This window comes from Pelobates fuscus, chromosome 6, assembly GCF_036172605.1.
Source record: "Pelobates fuscus isolate aPelFus1 chromosome 6, aPelFus1.pri, whole genome shotgun sequence".
Classification (NCBI taxonomy): Eukaryota; Metazoa; Chordata; class Amphibia; order Anura; family Pelobatidae; genus Pelobates; species Pelobates fuscus.
In genome coordinates, this window is record NC_086322.1 from 6,979,396 (window position 1) to 6,997,275 (window position 17,880).

Consider the following 17,880-nt stretch of genomic DNA (forward strand, 5'->3'; position numbering starts at 1 on the left):
CATCTGAGCAGTTAGGACTTGCATTAATGACTTACGATAAGCCATTGATTTTAAATGGTTGATAATGAAAACGACACATTTTTTATGATTTCTCTCATACATTTCTAAGTAAAAGCTAAACGAGTATTAATATAAGATGTTAGCGTTGAAAGGTGATATCAGAAGCACCAGGAAATATATATATTGATGGTGGCATGCCAACATCTTCTCTTTGGAGCACTTGAAGGGTTTTGCTATAAGTGATTTTTGCTGACTATATTAAACACAGTTCGAAGCTACGTGTTTCAAAAGAAAAAACACCAAATGCTTGGGCTCGTCCGGGATTTGAACCCGGGACCTCTCGCACCCTAAGCGAGAATCATACCCCTAGACCAACGAGCCATTACATTAGTTGGGTTTTAGGAAAAAAATTGCCAGACTAACGCGCCAGACAGCGTTTGTGTTCTCAAAATAGAAACAAAGTTTTCGTTTTGAAGTGAGGATTTTAAAATTCCTCAATAGGATCTGTTTTTCCAATATCATTTTCATTGTATGGGTGAATTAACAGTTGAGGTTTATGTACGATGGTGATAAATCATATTGACTGTTGTCAAAGTTGAGTCTGCTTCTGGTCAAATTGCTGGGGAAGACTTAAAATGTCCATTCATTTCTTAATTGTTTATGAGGGCTTTGTTGGTTTAGGAGAAATTTGTGGTTCTAATATATGTTGGAAAAGCACATGAAGGATTTAACTTTCTTTCTTATATTCTGCATGCTATCACCATGTTGAAAATAAAGTAAAGATGTGCAGAGGAGAAATTAATTATAAATAGTCTTGTGCAAAATAATGTTTGGGGAGGTTGGCCTGGTTCCATAACTTGAATCCACAGTCGAACGTAACGACTGCCTTGAATTTACCTTTACAGTTTTATTCATCGATACATTCAGGCGTGTACTGGAAGGAATTTGATTCAAACCTACCCTCTCCATCACATATTTGCACAAGTCTAAGTATGAATAAAAATAGAATTCCGTATGTCAAAACATGTATTTTTTCCCCTTTGTTTGTTGTTAACAAAGATTTTGCAGTCTTAAGAAAGACTTTGCAGTCTTAAAAGCGTCATCTGAGCAGTTAGGACTTGCATTAATGACTTACGATAAACCATTGATTTTAAATGGTTGATAATGAAAACGACACATTTTTTATGATTTCTCTCATACATTTCTAAGTAAAAGCTAAACGAGTATTAATATAAGATGTTAGCTTTGAAAGGTGATATCAGAAGCACCAGGAAATATATATATTGATGGTGGCATGCCAACATCTTCTCTTTGGAGCACTTGAAGGGTTTTGCTATAAGTGATTTTTGCTGACTATATTAAACACAGTTCGAAGCTACGTGTTTCAAAAGAAAAAACACCAAATGCTTGGGCTCGTCCGGGATTTGAACCCGGGACCTCTCGCACCCTAAGCGAGAATCATACCCCTAGACCAACGAGCCATTACATTAGTTGGGTTTTAGGAAAAAAATTGCCAGACTAACGCGCCAGACAGCGTTTGTGTTCTCAAAATAGAAACAAAGTTTTCGTTTTGAAGTGAGGATTTTAAAATTCCTCAATAGGATCTGTTTTTCCAATATCATTTTCATTGTATGGGTGAATTAACAGTTGAGGTTTATGTACGATGGTGATAAATCATATTGACTGTTGTCAAAGTTGAGTCTGCTTCTGGTCAAATTGCTGGGGAAGACTTAAAATGTCCATTCATTTCTTAATTGTTTATGAGGGCTTTGTTGGTTTAGGAGAAATTTGTGGTTCTAATATATGTTGGAAAAGCACATGAAGGATTTAACTTTCTTTCTCATATTCTGCATGCTATCACCATGTTGAAAATAAAGTAAATATGTGCAGAGGAGAAATTAATTATAAATAGTCTTGTGCACTATAATGTTTGGGGAGGTTGGCCTGGTTCCATAACTTGAATCCACAGTCGAACGTAACGACTGCCTTGAATTTACCTTTACAGTTTTATTCATCGATACATTCAGGCGTGTACTGGAAGGAATTTGATTCAAACCTACCCTCTCCATCACATATTTGCACAAGTCTAAGTATGAATAAAAATAGAATTCCGTATGTCAAAACATGTATTTTTTCCCCTTTGTTTGTTGTTAACAAAGATTTTGCAGTCTTAAGAAAGACTTTGCAGTCTTAAAAGCGTCATCTGAGCAGTTAGGACTTGCATTAATGACTTACGATAAACCATTGATTTTAAATGGTTGATAATGAAAACGACACATTTTTCATGATTTCTCTCATACATTTCTAAGTAAAAGCTAAACGAGTATTAATATAAGATGTTAGCTTTGAAAGGTGATATCAGAAGCACCAGGAAATATATATATTGATGGTGGCATGCCAACATCTTCTCTTTGGAGCACTTGAAGGGTTTTGCTATAAGTGATTTTTGCTGACTATATTAAACACAGTTCGAAGCTACGTGTTTCAAAAGAAAAAACACCAAATGCTTGGGCTCGTCCGGGATTTGAACCCGGGACCTCTCGCACCCTAAGCGAGAATCATACCCCTAGACCAACGAGCCATTACATTAGTTGGGTTTTAGGAAAAAAATTGCCAGACTAACGCGCCAGACAGCGTTTGTGTTCTCAAAATAGAAACAAAGTTTTCGTTTTGAAGTGAGGATTTTAAAATTCCTCAATAGGATCTGTTTTTCCAATATCATTTTCATTGTATGGGTGAATTAACAGTTGAGGTTTATGTACGATGGTGATAAATCATATTGACTGTTGTCAAAGTTGAGTCTGCTTCTGGTCAAATTGCTGGGGAAGACTTAAAATGTCCATTCATTTCTTAATTGTTTATGAGGGCTTTGTTGGTTTAGGAGAAATTTGTGGTTCTAATATATGTTGGAAAAGCACATGAAGGATTTAACTTTCTTTCTTATATTCTGCATGCTATCACCATGTTGAAAATAAAGTAAAGATGTGCAGAGGAGAAATTAATTATAAATAGTCTTGTGCAAAATAATGTTTGGGGAGGTTGGCCTGGTTCCATAACTTGAATCCACAGTCGAACGTAACGACTGCCTTGAATTTACCTTTACAGTTTTATTCATCGATACATTCAGGCGTGTACTGGAAGGAATTTGATTCAAACCTACCCTCTCCATCACATATTTGCACAAGTCTAAGTATGAATAAAAATAGAATTCCGTATGTCAAAACATGTATTTTTTCCCCTTTGTTTGTTGTTAACAAAGATTTTGCAGTCTTAAGAAAGACTTTGCAGTCTTAAAAGCGTCATCTGAGCAGTTAGGACTTGCATTAATGACTTACGATAAACCATTGATTTTAAATGGTTGATAATGAAAACGACACATTTTTTATGATTTTTCTCATACATTTCTAAGTAAAAGCTAAACGAGTATTAACCCCTTAACACCGCAGCCAAATGTACAAGTTGTGAACGAAACAAAACGTAAACAAAACCTGGCATTTGCGCTATATGTCTGTCCAACCGTAATTCACCTCTTTCATATTAAATGCACCCCCCCTTATTATATATCATTTTATTCAGGGGAAACAGGGCTTTCATTTAATATCAAATATTTAGCTATGAAACATAATTTAATATGAAAAAAATGGGAGAAAATAAGATTTTTTTTGATTTTTTTCGTTCTACATGACATTTTAACTGTTAATGTCATAATACTGTTTGCTTTTACTGCAATAAAATACACATATTTGTATTCAGCAAAGTCTCACGTGTAAAACAGTACCCCCTATGTACAGGTTTTATGGTGTTTTGGGAAGTTACAGGGTCAAATATAGCGTGTTACATTTGAAATTGAAATTCGCCAGATTGGTTACGTTGCCTTTGAGACTGTATAGTAGCCCAGGAAATAAATTTACACCCATAATGGCATACCATTTGCAATAGTAGACGACCCAAGGTATTGCAAATAAGCGATGTCCAGTCTTTTTTAGTAGCCATTTGGTCACAAACACTGGCCAAAGTTAGCGTTCGTATTTGTTTGTGTGTGAAAAATGCAAAAAACGCCAATTTTGGCCAGTGTTTGTGACTAAGTGGCTACTAAAAAAGACTGGACATACCCCATTTGCAATACCTTTGGTTGTCTACTATTGCAAATGGTATGCCATCATAGGGGTAATTTTCATTCTTGGGCTACCATAGGGTCATAAAGGCAACGTAAGCAATCTGGCGAATTTTAATGTGAAAAAAATTAAACACAAGCATTATATTTGACGCTGTAATTTTTGAAAACACCATAAAACCTGTACATGAGGGGTACTGTTGTACTCAGGAGACTTCGCTGAACACAAATATTTGTGTTTCAAAACAGTAAAAAGTATTGCAGCAATAATATCGTCCCTGTAAGTGCTGTTTGTGCGTGAAAAATGCAAAAAACGTCACTTTTACTGGCGATATCATGGTTGTAATACATTTTACTGTTTTGAAACACTAATATTTGTGTTCAGCGAAGTCTCCCGAGTAAAACAGTACCCCCCATGTACAGGTTTTGTGGTGTCTTGGAAAGTTATAGGGTTAAATATAGTGCTAGCAAATTAAATTCCCTATACTTTCGGCATGGGTGGTCAGGCAGGTCCCGCTAATTGTAATTAATTAGGATACCTAATTATGTAAAATTATTACATAAATATATGTGTAGAATTAATATATGTATATATATACATATGTGTATATATACGTATATATATATATATATTTTTTTTTAATATTTTTATTTATATATAGGTATATATATAGTGATATATACGTATATATTTATGTATATAGATATATATATTATTTCGTTCTACGTGTATTTTGATATAAATATATATATATTAATATCACAATACAGTTAGAACGAAATAAAACACATCTATATATTTTTTAATATTTTATTTTTAATTATTTATTTTATTTTATTTTTTTACGTATTTACATATTTATTTTTTTTATATTATTTATAAATATATATATAACAATAATTATATATATATTTAATCAGTATCAGTCTACGTGTAATTTGATATTAATATATATATATATATATATATATTAATATTTAAATACACGTCGTGTATGTGTAAATGTGTGTGTATGTGTATATATATATATATATACTTAGATCATATATATATAATATATATGATCTAAGTATATTTTATTTGTAACTGTCATTTTTTTTATTTCTTTTTTTAACTAATATTTTATTTTTATTACAGGACAGGGGGCAGAGACAGTGTCAGCCAGTGATGTCACATCACTGGCTGACACACAGGATCAGTGATCACAGTGACTGCCTGTCACTGTGATCACCTCCTGCAGATTGGGTAATTGACCACAGGGGGGAGTGCCTGGGTGGTACAAGCACTCCCCCCTTCCAATCTGCAGGGGGATCACTGTGCCAGTTACATGTGTCAGCCAATAGGCTGACACATGTAACACTGATCGCAGTGACAGGCTGTCACTGCGATCAGAGAGCTCTGAGATCGCAGTGACAGCCTGTCACTGCGATCTCAGACTTAGCAGATCGCGGTCACTGACCCCAGGGGGACTGCCTGGGGGGCCAGGTAAGTCCCCCGACCGCGATCTGCAGAAGGGGAAAGCCGCCGGCCGCATGTGTCAGCCGATTTGAAATCGGCTGACACATGCTGAATACTGGTCGCAGTGACAGCCTGTCACTGCGATCAGAGACTGCAGATCGCGGTCACCGGCCACAGGGGGGGTTGCCTGGGGGGCCAGGCATCCCCCCAGACCGCGATCTGCAGCGGGCGATTAGCGCCGGCCACGTGGGCGGCCATTATGGCGAGGACGTACTATTACGCCCGCCGGCGTTTAGAGCCGGTTCCTGCAGGGCGTAATAGTACGTCCTCCGGATTTAAGGGGTTAATATAAGATGTTAGCTTTGAAAGGTGATATCAGAAGCACCAGGAAATATATATATTGATGGTGGCATGCCAACATCTTCTCTTTGGAGCACTTGAAGGGTTTTGCTATAAGTGATTTTTGCTGACTATATTAAACACAGTTCGAAGCTACGTGTTTCAAAAGAAAAAACACCAAATGCTTGGGCTCGTCCGGGATTTGAACCCGGGACCTCTCGCACCCTAAGCGAGAATCATACCCCTAGACCAACGAGCCATTACATTAGTTGGGTTTTAGGAAAAAAATTGCCAGACTAACGCGCCAGACAGCGTTTGTGTTCTCAAAATAGAAACAAAGTTTTCATTTTGAAGTGAGGATTTTAAAATTCCTCCATAGGATCTGTTTTTCCAATATCATTTTCATTGTATGGGTGAATTAACAGTTGAGGTTTATGTACGATGGTGATAAATCATATTGACTGTTGTCAAAGTTGAGTCTGCTTCTGGTCAAATTGCTGGGGAAGACTTAAAATGTCCATTCATTTCTTAATTGTTTATGAGGGCTTTGTTGGTTTAGGAGAAATTTGTGGTTCTAATATATGTTGGAAAAGCACATGAAGGATTTAACTTTCTTTCTCATATTCTGCATGCTATCACCATGTTGAAAATAAAGTAAAGATGTGCAGAGGAGAAATTAATTATAAATAGTCTTGTGCAAAATAATGTTTGGGGAGGTTGGCCTGGTTCCATAACTTGAATCCACAGTCGAACGTAACGACTGCCTTGAATTTACCTTTACAGTTTTATTCATCGATACATTCAGGCGTGTACTGGAAGGAATTTGATTCAAACCTACCCTCTCCATCACATATTTGCACAAGTCTAAGTATGAATAAAAATAGAATTCCGTATGTCAAAACATGTATTTTTCCCCTTTGTTTGTTGTTAACAAAGATTTTGCAGTCTTAAGAAAGACTTTGCAGTCTTAAAAGCGTCATCTGAGCAGTTAGGACTTGCATTAATGACTTACGATAAGCCATTGATTTTAAATGGTTGATAATGAAAACGACACATTTTTTATGATTTCTCTCATACATTTCTAAGTAAAAGCTAAACGAGTATTAATATAAGATGTTAGCTTTGAAAGGTGATATCAGAAGCACCAGGAAATATATATATTGATGGTGGCATGCCAACATCTTCTCTTTGGAGCACTTGAAGGGTTTTGCTATAAGTGATTTTTGCTGACTATATTAAACACAGTTCGAAGCTACGTGTTTCAAAAGAAAAAACACCAAATGCTTGGGCTCGTCCGGGATTTGAACCCGGGACCTCTCGCACCCTAAGCGAGAATCATACCCCTAGACCAACGAGCCATTACATTAGTTGGGTTTTAGGAAAAAAATTGCCAGACTAACGCGCCAGACAGCGTTTGTGTTCTCAAAATAGAAACAAAGTTTTCGTTTTGAAGTGAGGATTTTAAAATTCCTCAATAGGATCTGTTTTTCCAATATCATTTTCATTGTATGGGTGAATTAACAGTTGAGGTTTATGTACGATGGTGATAAATCATATTGACTGTTGTCAAAGTTGAGTCTGCTTCTGGTCAAATTGCTGGGGAAGACTTAAAATGTCCATTCATTTCTTAATTGTTTATGAGGGCTTTGTTGGTTTAGGAGAAATTTGTGGTTCTAATATATGTTGGAAAAGCACATGAAGGATTTAACTTTCTTTCTTATATTCTGCATGCTATCACCATGTTGAAAATAAAGTAAAGATGTGCAGAGGAGAAATTAATTATAAATAGTCTTGTGCAAAATAATGTTTGGGGAGGTTGGCCTGGTTCCATAACTTGAATCCACAGTCGAACGTAACGACTGCCTTGAATTTACCTTTACAGTTTTATTCATCGATACATTCAGGCGTGTACTGGAAGGAATTTGATTCAAACCTACCCTCTCCATCACATATTTGCACAAGTCTAAGTATGAATAAAAATAGAATTCCGTATGTCAAAACATGTATTTTTTCCCCTTTGTTTGTTGTTAACAAAGATTTTGCAGTCTTAAGAAAGACTTTGCAGTCTTAAAAGCGTCATCTGAGCAGTTAGGACTTGCATTAATGACTTACGATAAACCATTGATTTTAAATGGTTGATAATGAAAACGACACATTTTTTATGATTTCTCTCATACATTTCTAAGTAAAAGCTAAACGAGTATTAATATAAGATGTTAGCTTTGAAAGGTGATATCAGAAGCACCAGGAAATATATATATTGATGGTGGCATGCCAACATCTTCTCTTTGGAGCACTTGAAGGGTTTTGCTATAAGTGATTTTTGCTGACTATATTAAACACAGTTCGAAGCTACGTGTTTCAAAAGAAAAAACACCAAATGCTTGGGCTCGTCCGGGATTTGAACCCGGGACCTCTCGCACCCTAAGCGAGAATCATACCCCTAGACCAACGAGCCATTACATTAGTTGGGTTTTAGGAAAAAAATTGCCAGACTAACGCGCCAGACAGCGTTTGTGTTCTCAAAATAGAAACAAAGTTTTCGTTTTGAAGTGAGGATTTTAAAATTCCTCAATAGGATCTGTTTTTCCAATATCATTTTCATTGTATGGGTGAATTAACAGTTGAGGTTTATGTACGATGGTGATAAATCATATTGACTGTTGTCAAAGTTGAGTCTGCTTCTGGTCAAATTGCTGGGGAAGACTTAAAATGTCCATTCATTTCTTAATTGTTTATGAGGGCTTTGTTGGTTTAGGAGAAATTTGTGGTTCTAATATATGTTGGAAAAGCACATGAAGGATTTAACTTTCTTTCTCATATTCTGCATGCTATCACCATGTTGAAAATAAAGTAAAGATGTGCAGAGGAGAAATTAATTATAAATAGTCTTGTGCAAAATAATGTTTGGGGAGGTTGGCCTGGTTCCATAACTTGAATCCACAGTCGAACGTAACGACTGCCTTGAATTTACCTTTACAGTTTTATTCATCGATACATTCAGGCGTGTACTGGAAGGAATTTGATTCAAACCTACCCTCTCCATCACATATTTGCACAAGTCTAAGTATGAATAAAAATAGAATTCCGTATGTCAAAACATGTATTTTTTCCCCTTTGTTTGTTGTTAACAAAGATTTTGCAGTCTTAAGAAAGACTTTGCAGTCTTAAAAGCGTCATCTGAGCAGTTAGGACTTGCATTAATGACTTACGATAAGCCATTGATTTTAAATGGTTGATAATGAAAACGACACATTTTTTATGATTTCTCTCATACATTTCTAAGTAAAAGCTAAACGAGTATTAATATAAGATGTTAGCTTTGAAAGGTGATATCAGAAGCACCAGGAAATATATATATTGATGGTGGCATGCCAACATCTTCTCTTTGGAGCACTTGAAGGGTTTTGCTATAAGTGATTTTTGCTGACTATATTAAACACAGTTCGAAGCTACGTGTTTCAAAAGAAAAAACACCAAATGCTTGGGCTCGTCCGGGATTTGAACCCAGGACCTCTCGCACCCTAAGCGAGAATCATACCCCTAGACCAACGAGCCATTACATTAGTTGGGTTTTAGGAAAAAAATTGCCAGACTAACGCACCAGACAGCGTTTGTGTTCTCAAAATAGAAACAAAGTTTTCGTTTTGAAGTGAGGATTTTAAAATTCCTCAATAGGATCTGTTTTTCCAATATCATTTTCATTGTATGGGTGAATTAACAGTTGAGGTTTATGTACGATGGTGATAAATCATATTGACTGTTGTCAAAGTTGAGTCTGCTTCTGGTCAAATTGCTGGGGAAGACTTAAAATGTCCATTCATTTCTTAATTGTTTATGAGGGCTTTGTTGGTTTAGGAGAAATTTGTGGTTCTAATATATGTTGGAAAAGCACATGAAGGATTTAACTTTCTTTCTCATATTCTGCATGCTATCACCATGTTGAAAATAAAGTAAAGATGTGCAGAGGAGAAATTAATTATAAATAGTCTTGTGCAAAATAATGTTTGGGGAGGTTGGCCTGGTTCCATAACTTGAATCCACAGTTGAACGTAACGACTGCCTTGAATTTACCTTTACAGTTTTATTCATCGATACATTCAGGCGTGTACTGGAAGGAATTTGATTCAAACCTACCCTCTCCATCACATATTTGCACAAGTCTAAGTATGAATAAAAATAGAATTCCGTATGTCAAAACATATATTTTTTTCCCCTTTGTTTGTTGTTAACAAAGATTTTGCAGTCTTAAGAAAGACTTTGCAGTCTTAAAAGCGTCATCTGAGCAGTTAGGACTTGCATTAATGACTTACGATAAGCCATTGATTTTAAATGGTTGATAATGAAAACGACACATTTTTTATGATTTCTCTCATACATTTCTAAGTAAAAGCTAAACGAGTATTAATATAAGATGTTAGCTTTGAAAGGTGATATCAGAAGCACCAGGAAATATATATATTGATGGTGGCATGCCAAAATCTTCTCTTTGGAGCACTTGAAGGGTTTTGCTATAAGTGATTTTTGCTGACTATATTAAACACAGTTCGAAGCTACGTGTTTCAAAAGAAAAAACACCAAATGCTTGGGCTCGTCCGGGATTTGAACCCGGGACCTCTCGCACCCTAAGCGAGAATCATACCCCTAGACCAACGAGCCATTACATTAGTTGGGTTTTAGGAAAAAAATTGCCAGACTAACGCGCCAGACAGCGTTTGTGTTCTCAAAATAGAAACAAAGTTTTCGTTTTGAAGTGAGGATTTTAAAATTCCTCAATAGGATCTGTTTTTCCAATATCATTTTCATTGTATGGGTGAATTAACAGTTGAGGTTTATGTACGATGGTGATAAATCATATTGACTGTTGTCAAAGTTGAGTCTGCTTCTGGTCAAATTGCTGGGGAAGACTTAAAATGTCCATTCATTTCTTAATTGTTTATGAGGGCTTTGTTGGTTTAGGAGAAATTTGTGGTTCTAATATATGTTGGAAAAGCACATGAAGGATTTAACTTTCTTTCTTATATTCTGCATGCTATCACCATGTTGAAAATAAAGTAAAGATGTGCAGAGGAGAAATTAATTATAAATAGTCTTGTGCAAAATAATGTTTGGGGAGGTTGGCCTGGTTCCATAACTTGAATCCACAGTCGAACGTAACGACTGCCTTGAATTTACCTTTACAGTTTTATTCATCGATACATTCAGGCGTGTACTGGAAGGAATTTGATTCAAACCTACCCTCTCCATCACATATTTGCACAAGTCTAAGTATGAATAAAAATAGAATTCCGTATGTCAAAACATGTATTTTTTCCCCTTTGTTTGTTGTTAACAAAGATTTTGCAGTCTTAAGAAAGACTTTGCAGTCTTAAAAGCGTCATCTGAGCAGTTAGGACTTGCATTAATGACTTACGATAAACCATTGATTTTAAATGGTTGATAATGAAAACGACACATTTTTTATGATTTTTCTCATACATTTCTAAGTAAAAGCTAAACGAGTATTAACCCCTTAACACCGCAGCCAAATGTACAAGTTGTGAACGAAACAAAACGTAAACAAAACCTGGCATTTGCGCTATATGTCTGTCCAACCGTAATTCACCTCTTTCATATTAAATGCACCCCCCCTTATTATATATCATTTTATTCAGGGGAAACAGGGCTTTCATTTAATATCAAATATTTAGCTATGAAACATAATTTAATATGAAAAAAATGGGAGAAAATAAGATTTTTTTTGATTTTTTTCGTTCTACATGACATTTTAACTGTTAATGTCATAATACTGTTTGCTTTTACTGCAATAAAATACACATATTTGTATTCAGCAAAGTCTCACGTGTAAAACAGTACCCCCTATGTACAGGTTTTATGGTGTTTTGGGAAGTTACAGGGTCAAATATAGCGTGTTACATTTGAAATTGAAATTCGCCAGATTGGTTACGTTGCCTTTGAGACTGTATAGTAGCCCAGGAAATAAATTTACACCCATAATGGCATACCATTTGCAATAGTAGACGACCCAAGGTATTGCAAATAAGCGATGTCCAGTCTTTTTTAGTAGCCATTTGGTCACAAACACTGGCCAAAGTTAGCGTTCGTATTTGTTTGTGTGTGAAAAATGCAAAAAACGCCAATTTTGGCCAGTGTTTGTGACTAAGTGGCTACTAAAAAAGACTGGACATACCCCATTTGCAATACCTTTGGTTGTCTACTATTGCAAATGGTATGCCATCATAGGGGTAATTTTCATTCTTGGGCTACCATAGGGTCATAAAGGCAACGTAAGCAATCTGGCGAATTTTAATGTGAAAAAAATTAAACACAAGCATTATATTTGACGCTGTAATTTTTGAAAACACCATAAAACCTGTACATGAGGGGTACTGTTGTACTCAGGAGACTTCGCTGAACACAAATATTTGTGTTTCAAAACAGTAAAAAGTATTGCAGCAATAATATCGTCCCTGTAAGTGCTGTTTGTGCGTGAAAAATGCAAAAAACGTCACTTTTACTGGCGATATCATGGTTGTAATACATTTTACTGTTTTGAAACACTAATATTTGTGTTCAGCGAAGTCTCCCGAGTAAAACAGTACCCCCCATGTACAGGTTTTATGGTGTCTTGGAAAGTTATAGGGTTAAATATAGTGCTAGCAAATTAAATTCCCTATACTTTCGGCATGGGTGGTCAGGCAGGTCCCGCTAATTGTAATTAATTAGGATACCTAATTATGTAAAATTATTACATAAATATATGTGTAGAATTAATATATGTATATATATACATATGTGTATATATACGTATATATATATATATTTTTTTTTTTAATATTTTTATTTATATATAGGTATATATATAGTGATATATACGTATATATTTATGTATATAGATATATATATTATTTCGTTCTACGTGTATTTTGATATAAATATATATATATTAATATCACAATACAGTTAGAACGAAATAAAACACATCTATATATTTTTTAATATTTTATTTTTAATTATTTATTTTATTTTATTTTTTTACGTATTTACATATTTATTTTTTTTATATTATTTATAAATATATATATAACAATAATTATATATATATTTAATCAGTATCAGTCTACGTGTAATTTGATATTAATATATATATATATATATATTAATATTTAAATACACGTCGTGTATGTGTAAATGTGTGTGTATGTGTATATATATATATATATACTTAGATCATATATATATATAATATATATGATCTAAGTATATTTTATTTGTAACTGTCATTTTTTTTATTTCTTTTTTTAACTAATATTTTATTTTTATTACAGGACAGGGGGCAGAGACAGTGTCAGCCAGTGATGTCACATCACTGGCTGACACACAGGATCAGTGATCACAGTGACTGCCTGTCACTGTGATCACCTCCTGCAGATTGGGTAATTGACCACAGGGGGGAGTGCCTGGGTGGTACAAGCACTCCCCCCTTCCAATCTGCAGGGGGATCACTGTGCCAGTTACATGTGTCAGCCAATAGGCTGACACATGTAACACTGATCGCAGTGACAGGCTGTCACTGCGATCAGAGAGCTCTGAGATCGCAGTGACAGCCTGTCACTGCGATCTCAGACTTAGCAGATCGCGGTCACTGACCCCAGGGGGACTGCCTGGGGGGCCAGGTAAGTCCCCCGACCGCGATCTGCAGAAGGGGAAAGCCGCCGGCCGCATGTGTCAGCCGATTTGAAATCGGCTGACACATGCTGAATACTGGTCGCAGTGACAGCCTGTCACTGCGATCAGAGACTGCAGATCGCGGTCACCGGCCACAGGGGGGGTTGCCTGGGGGGCCAGGCATCCCCCCAGACCGCGATCTGCAGCGGGCGATTAGCGCCGGCCACGTGGGCGGCCATTATGGCGAGGACGTACTATTACGCCCGCCGGCGTTTAGAGCCGGTTCCTGCAGGGCGTAATAGTACGTCCTCCGGATTTAAGGGGTTAATATAAGATGTTAGCTTTGAAAGGTGATATCAGAAGCACCAGGAAATATATATATTGATGGTGGCATGCCAACATCTTCTCTTTGGAGCACTTGAAGGGTTTTGCTATAAGTGATTTTTGCTGACTATATTAAACACAGTTCGAAGCTACGTGTTTCAAAAGAAAAAACACCAAATGCTTGGGCTCGTCCGGGATTTGAACCCGGGACCTCTCGCACCCTAAGCGAGAATCATACCCCTAGACCAACGAGCCATTACATTAGTTGGGTTTTAGGAAAAAAATTGCCAGACTAACGCGCCAGACAGCGTTTGTGTTCTCAAAATAGAAACAAAGTTTTCGTTTTGAAGTGAGGATTTTAAAATTCCTCAATAGGATCTGTTTTTCCAATATCATTTTCATTGTATGGGTGAATTAACAGTTGAGGTTTATGTACGATGGTGATAAATCATATTGACTGTTGTCAAAGTTGAGTCTGCTTCTGGTCAAATTGCTGGGGAAGACTTAAAATGTCCATTCATTTCTTAATTGTTTATGAGGGCTTTGTTGGTTTAGGAGAAATTTGTGGTTCTAATATATGTTGGAAAAGCACATGAAGGATTTAACTTTCTTTCTCATATTCTGCATGCTATCACCATGTTGAAAATAAAGTAAAGATGTGCAGAGGAGAAATTAATTATAAATAGTCTTGTGCAAAATAATGTTTGGGGAGGTTGGCCTGGTTCCATAACTTGAATCCACAGTCGAACGTAACGACTGCCTTGAATTTACCTTTACAGTTTTATTCATCGATACATTCAGGCGTGTACTGGAAGGAATTTGATTCAAACCTACCCTCTCCATCACATATTTGCACAAGTCTAAGTATGAATAAAAATAGAATTCCGTATGTCAAAACATATATTTTTTTCCCCTTTGTTTGTTGTTAACAAAGATTTTGCAGTCTTAAGAAAGACTTTGCAGTCTTAAAAGCGTCATCTGAGCAGTTAGGACTTGCATTAATGACTTACGATAAGCCATTGATTTTAAATGGTTGATAATGAAAACGACACATTTTTTATGATTTCTCTCATACATTTCTAAGTAAAAGCTAAACGAGTATTAATATAAGATGTTAGCTTTGAAAGGTGATATCAGAAGCACCAGGAAATATATATATTGATGGTGGCATGCCAACATCTTCTCTTTGGAGCACTTGAAGGGTTTTGCTATAAGTGATTTTTGCTGACTATATTAAACACAGTTCGAAGCTACGTGTTTCAAAAGAAAAAACACCAAATGCTTGGGCTCGTCCGGGATTTGAACCCGGGACCTCTCGCACCCTAAGCGAGAATCATACCCCTAGACTAACGAGCCATTACATTAGCTGGGTTTTAGGAAAAAAATTGCCAGACTAACGCGCCAGACAGCGTTTGTGTTCTCAAAATAGAAACAAAGTTTTCGTTTTGAAGTGAGGATTTTAAAATTCCTCAATAGGATCTGTTTTTCCAATATCATTTTCATTGTATGGGTGAATTAACAGTTGAGGTTTATGTACGATGGTGATAAATCATATTGACTGTTGTCAAAGTTGAGTCTGCTTCTGGTCAAATTGCTGGGGAAGACTTAAAATGTCCATTCATTTCTTAATTGTTTATGAGGGCTTTGTTGGTTTAGGAGAAATTTGTGGTTCTAATATATGTTGGAAAAGCACATGAAGGATTTAACTTTCTTTCTCATATTCTGCATGCTATCACCATGTTGAAAATAAAGTAAAGTTGTGCAGAGGAGAAATTAATTATAAATAGTCTTGTGCAAAATAATGTTTGGGGAGGTTGGCCTGGTTCCATAACTTGAATCCACAGTCGAACGTAACGACTGCCTTGAATTTACCTTTACAGTTTTATTCATCGATACATTCAGGCGTGTACTGGAAGGAATTTGATTCAAACCTACCCTCTCCATCACATATTTGCACAAGTCTAAGTATGAATAAAAATAGAATTCCGTATGTCAAAACATGTATTTTTTCCCCTTTGTTTGTTGTTAACAAAGATTTTGCAGTCTTAAGAAAGACTTTGCAGTCTTAAAAGCGTCATCTGAGCAGTTAGGACTTGCATTAATGACTTACGATAAACCATTGATTTTAAATGGTTGATAATGAAAACGACACATTTTTTATGATTTCTCTCATACATTTCTAAGTAAAAGCTAAACGAGTATTAATATAAGATGTTAGCTTTGAAAGGTGATATCAGAAGCACCAGGAAATATATATATTGATGGTGGCATGCCAACATCTTCTCTTTGGAGCACTTGAAGGGTTTTGCTATAAGTGATTTTTGCTGACTATATTAAACACAGTTCGAAGCTACGTGTTTCAAAAGAAAAAACACCAAATGCTTGGGCTCGTCCGGGATTTGAACCCGGGACCTCTCGCACCCTAAGCGAGAATCATACCCCTAGACCAACGAGCCATTACATTAGTTGGGTTTTAGGAAAAAAATTGCCAGACTAACGCGCCAGACAGCGTTTGTGTTCTCAAAATAGAAACAAAGTTTTCATTTTGAAGTGAGGATTTTAAAATTCCTCAATAGGATCTGTTTTTCCAATATCATTTTCATTGTATGGGTGAATTAACAGTTGAGGTTTATGTACGATGGTGATAAATCATATTGACTGTTGTCAAAGTTGAGTCTGCTTCTGGTCAAATTGCTGGGGAAGACTTAAAATGTCCATTCATTTCTTAATTGTTTATGAGGGCTTTGTTGGTTTAGGAGAAATTTGTGGTTCTAATATATGTTGGAAAAGCACATGAAGGATTTAACTTTCTTTCTCATATTCTGCATGCTATCACCATGTTGAAAATAAAGTAAAGATGTGCAGAGGAGAAATTAATTATAAATAGTCTTGTGCACTATAATGTTTGGGGAGGTTGGCCTGGTTCCATAACTTGAATCCACAGTCGAACGTAACGACTGCCTTGAATTTACCTTTACAGTTTTATTCATCGATACATTCAGGCGTGTACTGGAAGGAATTTGATTCAAACCTACCCTCTCCATCACATATTTGCACAAGTCTAAGTATGAATAAAAATAGAATTCCGTATGTCAAAACATGTATTTTTTCCCCTTTGTTTGTTGTTAACAAAGATTTTGCAGTCTTAAGAAAGACTTTGCAGTCTTAAAAGCGTCATCTGAGCAGTTAGGACTTGCATTAATGACTTACGATAAACCATTGATTTTAAATGGTTGATAATGAAAACGACACATTTTTTATGATTTCTCTCATACATTTCTAAGTAAAAGCTAAACGAGTATTAATATAAGATGTTAGCTTTGAAAGGTGATATCAGAAGCACCAGGAAATATATATATTGATGGTGGCATGCCAACATCTTCTCTTTGGAGCACTTGAAGGGTTTTGCTATAAGTGATTTTTGCTGACTATATTAAACACAGTTCGAAGCTACGTGTTTCAAAAGAAAAAACACCAAATGCTTGGGCTCGTCCGGGATTTGAACCCGGGACCTCTCGCACCCTAAGCGAGAATCATACCCCTAGACCAACGAGCCATTACATTAGTTGGGTTTTAGGAAAAAAATTGCCAGACTAACGCGCCATACAGCGTTTGTGTTCTCAAAATAGAAACAAAGTTTTCGTTTTGAAGTGAGGATTTTAAAATTCCTCAATAGGATCTGTTTTTCCAATATCATTTTCATTGTATGGGTGAATTAACAGTTGAGGTTTATGTACGATGGTGATAAATCATATTGACTGTTGTCAAAGTTGAGTCTGCTTCTGGTCAAATTGCTGGGGAAGACTTAAAATGTCCATTCATTTCTTAATTGTTTATGAGGGCTTTGTTGGTTTAGGAGAAATTTGTGGTTCTAATATATGTTGGAAAAGCACATGAAGGATTTAACTTTCTTTCTTATATTCTGCATGCTATCACCATGTTGAAAATAAAGTAAAGATGTGCAGAGGAGAAATTA

General features: G+C 36.0%; 12 non-coding genes across 12 annotated transcripts; all 12 read right to left on the bottom strand.

Annotated features, from left to right (window-relative positions):
* Positions 1-309: 309 nt before the first annotated feature.
* On the bottom strand, positions 310-381 carry TRNAP-AGG (transfer RNA proline (anticodon AGG)). The gene has a single exon. It is a non-coding gene; the product is annotated as a tRNA-Pro (tRNA).
* A 1,028-nt stretch (positions 382-1,409) lies between these two features.
* On the bottom strand, positions 1,410-1,481 carry TRNAP-AGG (transfer RNA proline (anticodon AGG)). Its single transcript has one exon. It is a non-coding gene; the product is annotated as a tRNA-Pro (tRNA).
* A 1,028-nt stretch (positions 1,482-2,509) lies between these two features.
* Positions 2,510-2,581, bottom strand: TRNAP-AGG (transfer RNA proline (anticodon AGG)). The gene has a single exon. It is a non-coding gene; the product is annotated as a tRNA-Pro (tRNA).
* A 3,518-nt stretch (positions 2,582-6,099) lies between these two features.
* Positions 6,100-6,171, bottom strand: TRNAP-AGG (transfer RNA proline (anticodon AGG)). Its single transcript has one exon. It is a non-coding gene; the product is annotated as a tRNA-Pro (tRNA).
* A 1,027-nt stretch (positions 6,172-7,198) lies between these two features.
* On the bottom strand, positions 7,199-7,270 carry TRNAP-AGG (transfer RNA proline (anticodon AGG)). Its single transcript has one exon. It is a non-coding gene; the product is annotated as a tRNA-Pro (tRNA).
* A 1,028-nt stretch (positions 7,271-8,298) lies between these two features.
* TRNAP-AGG (transfer RNA proline (anticodon AGG)) lies at positions 8,299-8,370 on the bottom strand. Its single transcript has one exon. It is a non-coding gene; the product is annotated as a tRNA-Pro (tRNA).
* A 1,028-nt stretch (positions 8,371-9,398) lies between these two features.
* Positions 9,399-9,470, bottom strand: TRNAP-AGG (transfer RNA proline (anticodon AGG)). The gene has a single exon. It is a non-coding gene; the product is annotated as a tRNA-Pro (tRNA).
* A 1,029-nt stretch (positions 9,471-10,499) lies between these two features.
* Positions 10,500-10,571, bottom strand: TRNAP-AGG (transfer RNA proline (anticodon AGG)). The gene has a single exon. It is a non-coding gene; the product is annotated as a tRNA-Pro (tRNA).
* Positions 10,572-14,087: 3,516 nt separating this feature from the next.
* Positions 14,088-14,159, bottom strand: TRNAP-AGG (transfer RNA proline (anticodon AGG)). Its single transcript has one exon. It is a non-coding gene; the product is annotated as a tRNA-Pro (tRNA).
* Positions 14,160-15,188: 1,029 nt separating this feature from the next.
* On the bottom strand, positions 15,189-15,260 carry TRNAP-AGG (transfer RNA proline (anticodon AGG)). The gene has a single exon. It is a non-coding gene; the product is annotated as a tRNA-Pro (tRNA).
* A 1,028-nt stretch (positions 15,261-16,288) lies between these two features.
* TRNAP-AGG (transfer RNA proline (anticodon AGG)) lies at positions 16,289-16,360 on the bottom strand. The gene has a single exon. It is a non-coding gene; the product is annotated as a tRNA-Pro (tRNA).
* A 1,028-nt stretch (positions 16,361-17,388) lies between these two features.
* TRNAP-AGG (transfer RNA proline (anticodon AGG)) lies at positions 17,389-17,460 on the bottom strand. The gene has a single exon. It is a non-coding gene; the product is annotated as a tRNA-Pro (tRNA).
* Positions 17,461-17,880: the final 420 nt, after the last annotated feature.